At 34.7% G+C, this 6499-nt stretch overlaps 1 long non-coding RNA gene across 1 annotated transcript; it reads left to right on the forward strand.

Moving 5' to 3' along the window:
• The first annotated feature begins 3315 nt into the window (after nucleotides 1-3315).
• On the forward strand, nucleotides 3316-5899 carry LOC133876641 (uncharacterized). Its single transcript, XR_009901605.1, has 3 exons — nucleotides 3316-3475; nucleotides 3637-3737; nucleotides 4686-5899. It is a non-coding gene; the product is annotated as an uncharacterized LOC133876641 (long non-coding RNA).
• Nucleotides 5900-6499: the final 600 nt, after the last annotated feature.

Here is a 6499-nt window from a genome sequence, read left to right on the forward strand (position 1 = left end):
ATTCATAAAAAATGACCTGGATGTATATTGGGTATGATGAGATATGTGTGTGTATGCTGTTGGAAAACTTGTGTGTGAATATAGTTGTATATATCTTAACATGCTACTTGCATGTTATATACATATATTTGTGCCATCTTGCATGTTATATACATATATTTGTGTGATCAAGTCTTAACAATCAGATGTTATATATATAGCAGATGTTGTAACGTATATGTATTTAATTGGTTGTTGCTTGATATATATATATATATATATATATATGGTTGGTTAAATTTATAACAAAGTGAAAATATTTCCAAAGCGCCGTTACGCTGTCCAAAATATTTTAAATATTATAGGCATGTAATATTATAATGTCGTTACCTTACCTGATTAAAAATATGAAGCATCAATAATTTATACTGTTATATCATCCAATTCTATATGATTATAAATGAGATTATTTGTCTATAAACAAATACATGGTAATATCTTAATAACAATTATATTTAAATCTATAGCTGTTGTAATGCTTAGATAGAAAATAACCTCTTAAGAATAAGTATAGATATTCTTTTGGTATCTATTTGCTAATTTATTATTATTGCGTGAATATAATTATGCAGTTAATATTTCTGTGGATAACCTTTGAAGTGGAAACTGTAAGTATCTTTATACTTACTGAGCGTGATGCTGGTGAATTTTTCCATTATATTGTGATCACTGCTTTATTTAAATTGTTTGCGTATGTGAAATTTGCATGTTTTATTATTTCTAATTAAACTGGTTAATAAGCGACTAAAACCGTAGGTTTTTGCTCAGCTGGGATCGTAGGCTTCTAGCCAGAGATAATAAATAAGCGTCTAAAACCGTAGGTTTTTGGCCAGCTGGGACCGTAGGCTTCCAGCAACAGATAATTAAGCTTTAAGTGAGAAGAGCGTAGGTTCTCGGGACCGTAGGTTTTCACAACACGTTAATACGGACAGTAAGTTCCATCATGAGAGGAGTGTAAAGACATTGCGTATAAATCTGTTATATCCTTACCTTATGATTATGTATATATTCAATCTGTGACTATGATTTGCGACCATAGGCCATAAATTGCTTACACATATAATTATAAAAGCCATATTATATTATGTTGCATTTATTAAATAAATTAGTATTCATTATATTATTAGAAACAGCGGACTCACTTAGGATATTTTGTACGGTTATTCTCGTTATGTATATATATTGATACATGATATGAGGATACGGATAATCAGGATTTCCCAGACTCTTATGTGAATCCTGATGGCAGTGGTTAAAGCTAACTTGCCTCCTGTTTTATGGACTAATATGTCTTAGTCCGTTATGTTAATATTTTGATAACAGTCTTTATATTTTTGTTATATGTAATAATGATACTATAGTTATTTTGGTTGTAAATTATATGTGCTATATGTGGCACTAATACTATCACTATGTGTAATTATTCAGCTGTACTTTATCTATCTATTTTGAGGTATTTTATTTAGGAGTTCGGATGTGTTAGGTGAGATTTATCTTGTCTACCAACAAAAAAAAAAAAAAAAAGATACATGTATTTTTCTGCTACTATTATCGCACCTTTGATGTAGTAATGTCACGTAATTATTTCTTAATAATTACTTATGCCTTTAAATATAAGGCGGGGCGTTACACAAATAGAAAGAGATGGAACCCAAGGAAAAAAAAAAGGGCAATAACACTTCTTCAAATGTTAGTATAACAATCTAAAAGAAAAAAAGGGGAGGGGAGAGGGGGGGCGGTTAGTATAACATTTTTCTATAATTGTGTTTTATTTTCCCTTTATTTATGAACTTTAACTTTTTAACTTTAATTAAACGTAGGGGTGGGCAAAACAGTGCAAAACCGCACCAACCCACCCCTAACTGTTTTTAGGTTGATATTTGTAGGCACGGTTTGGATTTTTGTCAAACTGTGCGGGGCAAGGCACGGTGCGGGTTTAATATTTTTTCATCATCGGATCCCTACCCTGCACCTTATAAACCTAAAACACCTAAAAATAAAAAATAAAACCTAACCCCCTTGTTCGGAAAGGCGGCGACTCAGCTCTGATTATCCCTCAAGAATCACCCTTTCTTCATCTTCATTAGTAATACCTTTGGATTCTTTGGATCTGAGGACTGGAGGAGGACGGGCCTGGACAGCGGCTGAGATTTGCGAAAAGATCAAAAGAAGAGACAAAACTTGAAAGTTTGAAACGGTGAAACACACTGAAACCTAAAGGCTGAAACTTTGAAAGGAAAATAAAGAGATGAGCCATATGAGTAATCTAAAGGTTGAGATACATTTTCTGGCAAAAAAAAAAAGGGAAGTATGGGATACATTATTGAAGGCTAGATTTTGAAGGGTAAAATAGTAAATGGGGTGGACTGGAATAATCTAGAAGACTAGAAGTAGAAGCCACTTGGCGGATGGAGATGGGTTATTTTTCAAAGTGTTTGACAGCAGGCTACAACAGTTAATAGCTCACCCACTCCAAACGGTGCGTTTGGCCATTTGATAATAAAAGGTTCCTTTCATAAATCATAAATCATTAAAATTTAAAGGGTGGAAATAAGTAAAGGCTAGAAATAAGTAAAGGTTGCAAGCCTGCAACCAAAGAATATAAGCCACGTGGGTAATCATTAAAGGCTTGCAAGTGGCAAAATGCAACACCCCAAAAAAAAAAAAAAGTCAAAAACCCTTCCCCTTGTTCTTCATCTTCTTCTTTTCTTTCCCTATGCCGCACAGAGCCACAGCCTCCCTTTTTCACTTCTCTTCACACTGCTCCAATGCCTAAACTTTACCTCTTGATCTTCTTTCTTCAACGCCGATGACGATTACCCCTTATTCTAGAACTTCCCAAGCCAGTGTGTTTCTGTAAAGACCAAGAAAATAAATAGAGAGTTTAGTATTTAATAAATTATATTATTTAAATAGATGAAACTAATAATTATATTTTAGGTGATAATATTTATATTATGTAAATAAAATGAGTTTAAGATAAAATAATGAAAGTTGGAATAATAAAATATTATTAATGGGTTTCCAGGATTAAATAAAAATAAGTCTAATTAGTGTGCTAAAATAAACAAAGTCTTTATTTTTATCCTATGGGCTTGTAAATGATAGCCCAAGAAAAGAGACAAGAATGGCATTTTTAGGGCCAAACCATGAATTTCTACTAAAGCCCACTAATACCCATGTTCTCGCTTAAGTTTGGAGGGTATTTTCAGAAATTCTACATAATCCCCTTATCCTCTCCCTTTGGCTCATGACCACTCACTCTCCCCATTTAGATTTTTCTCTTCTTTACTCACCTAGAACTCACACAAAACGCAGCCTTGGTTCTCCCTCTCCATCAATCTCCATTTTCTCTTCTTCTCTTGCACTCTCCTCATGGCTTGAACTTGGCTTGGGAAGCTTCAACCGTTGAGGGCTTTTCCTACCAACTAAAACCGTAAGTTTCTCTTTCTCCCTCTCTCTCATTTTTCTCTCTTCCTCTTAGACAAAAGCTTGGTTATGAATATGGGCTTTAACACCCATTGAAAGGCAAAGCTTTTGGGTGGAATTTGGGAGGATAAAACCGGTTTTTAGGGCTGAAAATTTTTAAAATTACAGATTTGGCTTTTGCTTTGCTTCAAATCAAGTCCTTCATCATTTTTGAGCTTTGGGTAACGATTTTTGGGTGTTAGGACCTCCAATCTACCGATTTTTTTGAGGTAATTTCGTAAGCCCTAATTTTGGTCCAAGTTATGTCAATTTAGGGTGTTAGACTAAATTGTTAAAATTAGCTTGAGGATTATGTGTATAGTGAATTCCTATACACTACTTAAGCCATGGGTTGTTGGATTAAAGGATTTAAAACTCAAATGTTGTTAATTGTTGAAGTGTAGGCATAAACCCTAAATTTGATGAGTTGAGTTAAATTTGGGGCTTTTAGGTGTTTAAACCCTAGATTATTAATTAATCAATTAATTGCATTTATGGTGTTAATTAATCCTATGTTATCTGTGGGTTTCAAAAAAAATAGGTATTTATGGGGTTAGGTCCTAAAGTTAGTAATTTGAATAAATTGAAAATTTTAATTGTAAACCTAAGAATATTTCTATGTTTAGATTTAGTTAATTAATGGGTAATAAAGTAAACCCTATAATTTTATGGGTTAGTAATTGTAGATAATAAAATGTTGAATGGAACCTTAAAACTCTATGGGCTCAACTTTTAAACATGTATAAAGAGAAGCATGAGTTTAGGAGTATGAGTGCTAATGTAAGGTGCAATCTTATGCAGCTGTACATTCACTACAAAAAAACTGATTTTTAGTGACATGCATTTAATGGCGTTTTTGGTGGTCTAAGATGTCACTAAGTGTTAGTGGCGTGTAATTAGTGGCGTTTTTGATAGGCCACTAATCAATTTGTCACTAATTCTCGTTTAGTGGCGTGTCTAAACTGTCATGCCACTAATTAGTACATGAGTGGCGTGTCAGATATAACCACGCCACTAAATTAATGGCGTGGGTTAGGAACAGCCACGCCACAATTTGTGGTGTCGCTGTTAAAAAAATAATGCACCCAGTACATGTACTTGGTGCATTTTTTTTTTTTTTTTTTTTTGAATACAATGATTACTTTTTTTTTGTTACTTTTTGAAAAACATAATGGTAGCTTAAAGATCCATTGGAGCCTTTGAAGAAAAAGCCTCTTCAGACTTCAGAGACCAGAAATGTACTGTGAAAATGGCTAACGCAGCCAACCTTCTTCGTCCAATTACATCAAAGGCAATGTCGTGACCACCAAAATTTTGCGCTGAGGGCTGAGATCTACATGCGGTGGTGCGGAGTTATAAATCTGCTACCGCCAAAAAGACCATTACTACCGATGTCGCCACCGCTCCAGAAGACCCTTTGGCTTGTCTAGCATCTCTAACTTCTGAAGAGAAAAGTGACCCATTTTCTTTTCCCCATCTTGTAGAGCTACCCAGAACCACTACTTTCCAGGTTTCTTCCACTGGCTTTGTGGGAATCCAAGACCAACGACGGTGACAACAATAACAACAAAATCTACCATATCTACAACGACAAGTACTCCATCGACAAGAGTTTCAAAGGCCTCAAGCCAATCCTTCCATGTCCTTACCAACCATGCAATCTCAGGCCCCCAGATCAAGAAAAAGAAAAATTAAAGAAGAAAAAGAAAAAAGAAGACAAAACAGAAGAAAGGAAGACAAGAAAGAAGAAAGGAAGAAAGAATCGTACCTGTGTAGGGGAGAAGAGAGATGATCTTCTATGAGGAGAAAATGGGGGAAAAATGAAAATAAATAGAGGGTGAGTGGGAGTGGAAAAAAAAATGAGGAAAAAAGGAGGGAAAACAAAAAATTAGTGGCGTGTCTATTTGACACTAATTTGTGACGTGGCATATTTAGCACGACACTAAATTATTTTGTGACGTTTCATAAAATGAAACCTCACTAATTAGTGGCGTGTCATAAAATGAGTTACTGTAGCCACGCCACTAAATTGCTAATTTTTTGTAGTGATTGCGCAACCTTGAGTAAGGATAATCCCACAAAGCCGCGGATCTTGCAAGAAGGTGAGTATTCTACTCACTGAGGGACCCTAAGAACGTAGATTTACATTTTTGGTACTTGGTTATTTATGATTATGGAATTTGTTGATAAAATTGTTTGTGATTGAGTTGTGTTATATTGGATTGTAAATTGTATGGATAAATCGATGTTGATGGATCTTGGTTTTATGTGATTATGGAATTGTTGATAAATATTATTTGTGATTGAGTTGTGATATATTGGATTGTGAATTATATGGATAAATAGATGTTGATGAATCTTGGTTGTATATGATTATGGAATTGTTGATAAAAATTACTTGTGATTGGGTTGTGATATATTGGATTGTGAATTGTATGGATAAATGGATGTTGATGAATCTTGGTTGTATATAGTTATGCAATTTTGATGAAAATATGTATTGATGATTGAGTTGTGAAGTGTTGAATTAAGAATTATGTTGAGACGGTTGAAATTGATATGTGGGATTATTAGGGATTGAATAACATGATGTTGAATATATGTATATATAGTGGAATTGTGGATGTGTGTAGAAGAAAAAATTGTTTGGACATACAAATGTAATAATAGGGGTATGATGAGGTAATTGGGTATAATGAGAGCTTGTGGTTGATAGATGGTATGTTTAGTGTTTTAGTATCTGGCACAATGGTAGGTCAGAGGGTTGTAGCTCTAGGCTAAGATGTGTGGTAAGCCTAGCATTGAAGTGCTAGCACATGTGAGATGTGTGCCATGCGGTTCGTAGCCTTACCGGCGGTGTTGAAGGTAAGCCTAGCATTGAAGTGCTAGCACTCTTGAGATGTGTGCCCTACGAGTCGTAGCTTTACAGGCGGTGTTGACGGTAAGTCTAGCATTGAAGTGCTAGCACTCATGAAATGTGTGCCCTGCGGAT

This window comes from Alnus glutinosa, chromosome 9 (assembly GCF_958979055.1).
Source record: "Alnus glutinosa chromosome 9, dhAlnGlut1.1, whole genome shotgun sequence".
NCBI classification, from domain to species: domain Eukaryota; kingdom Viridiplantae; phylum Streptophyta; class Magnoliopsida; order Fagales; family Betulaceae; genus Alnus; species Alnus glutinosa.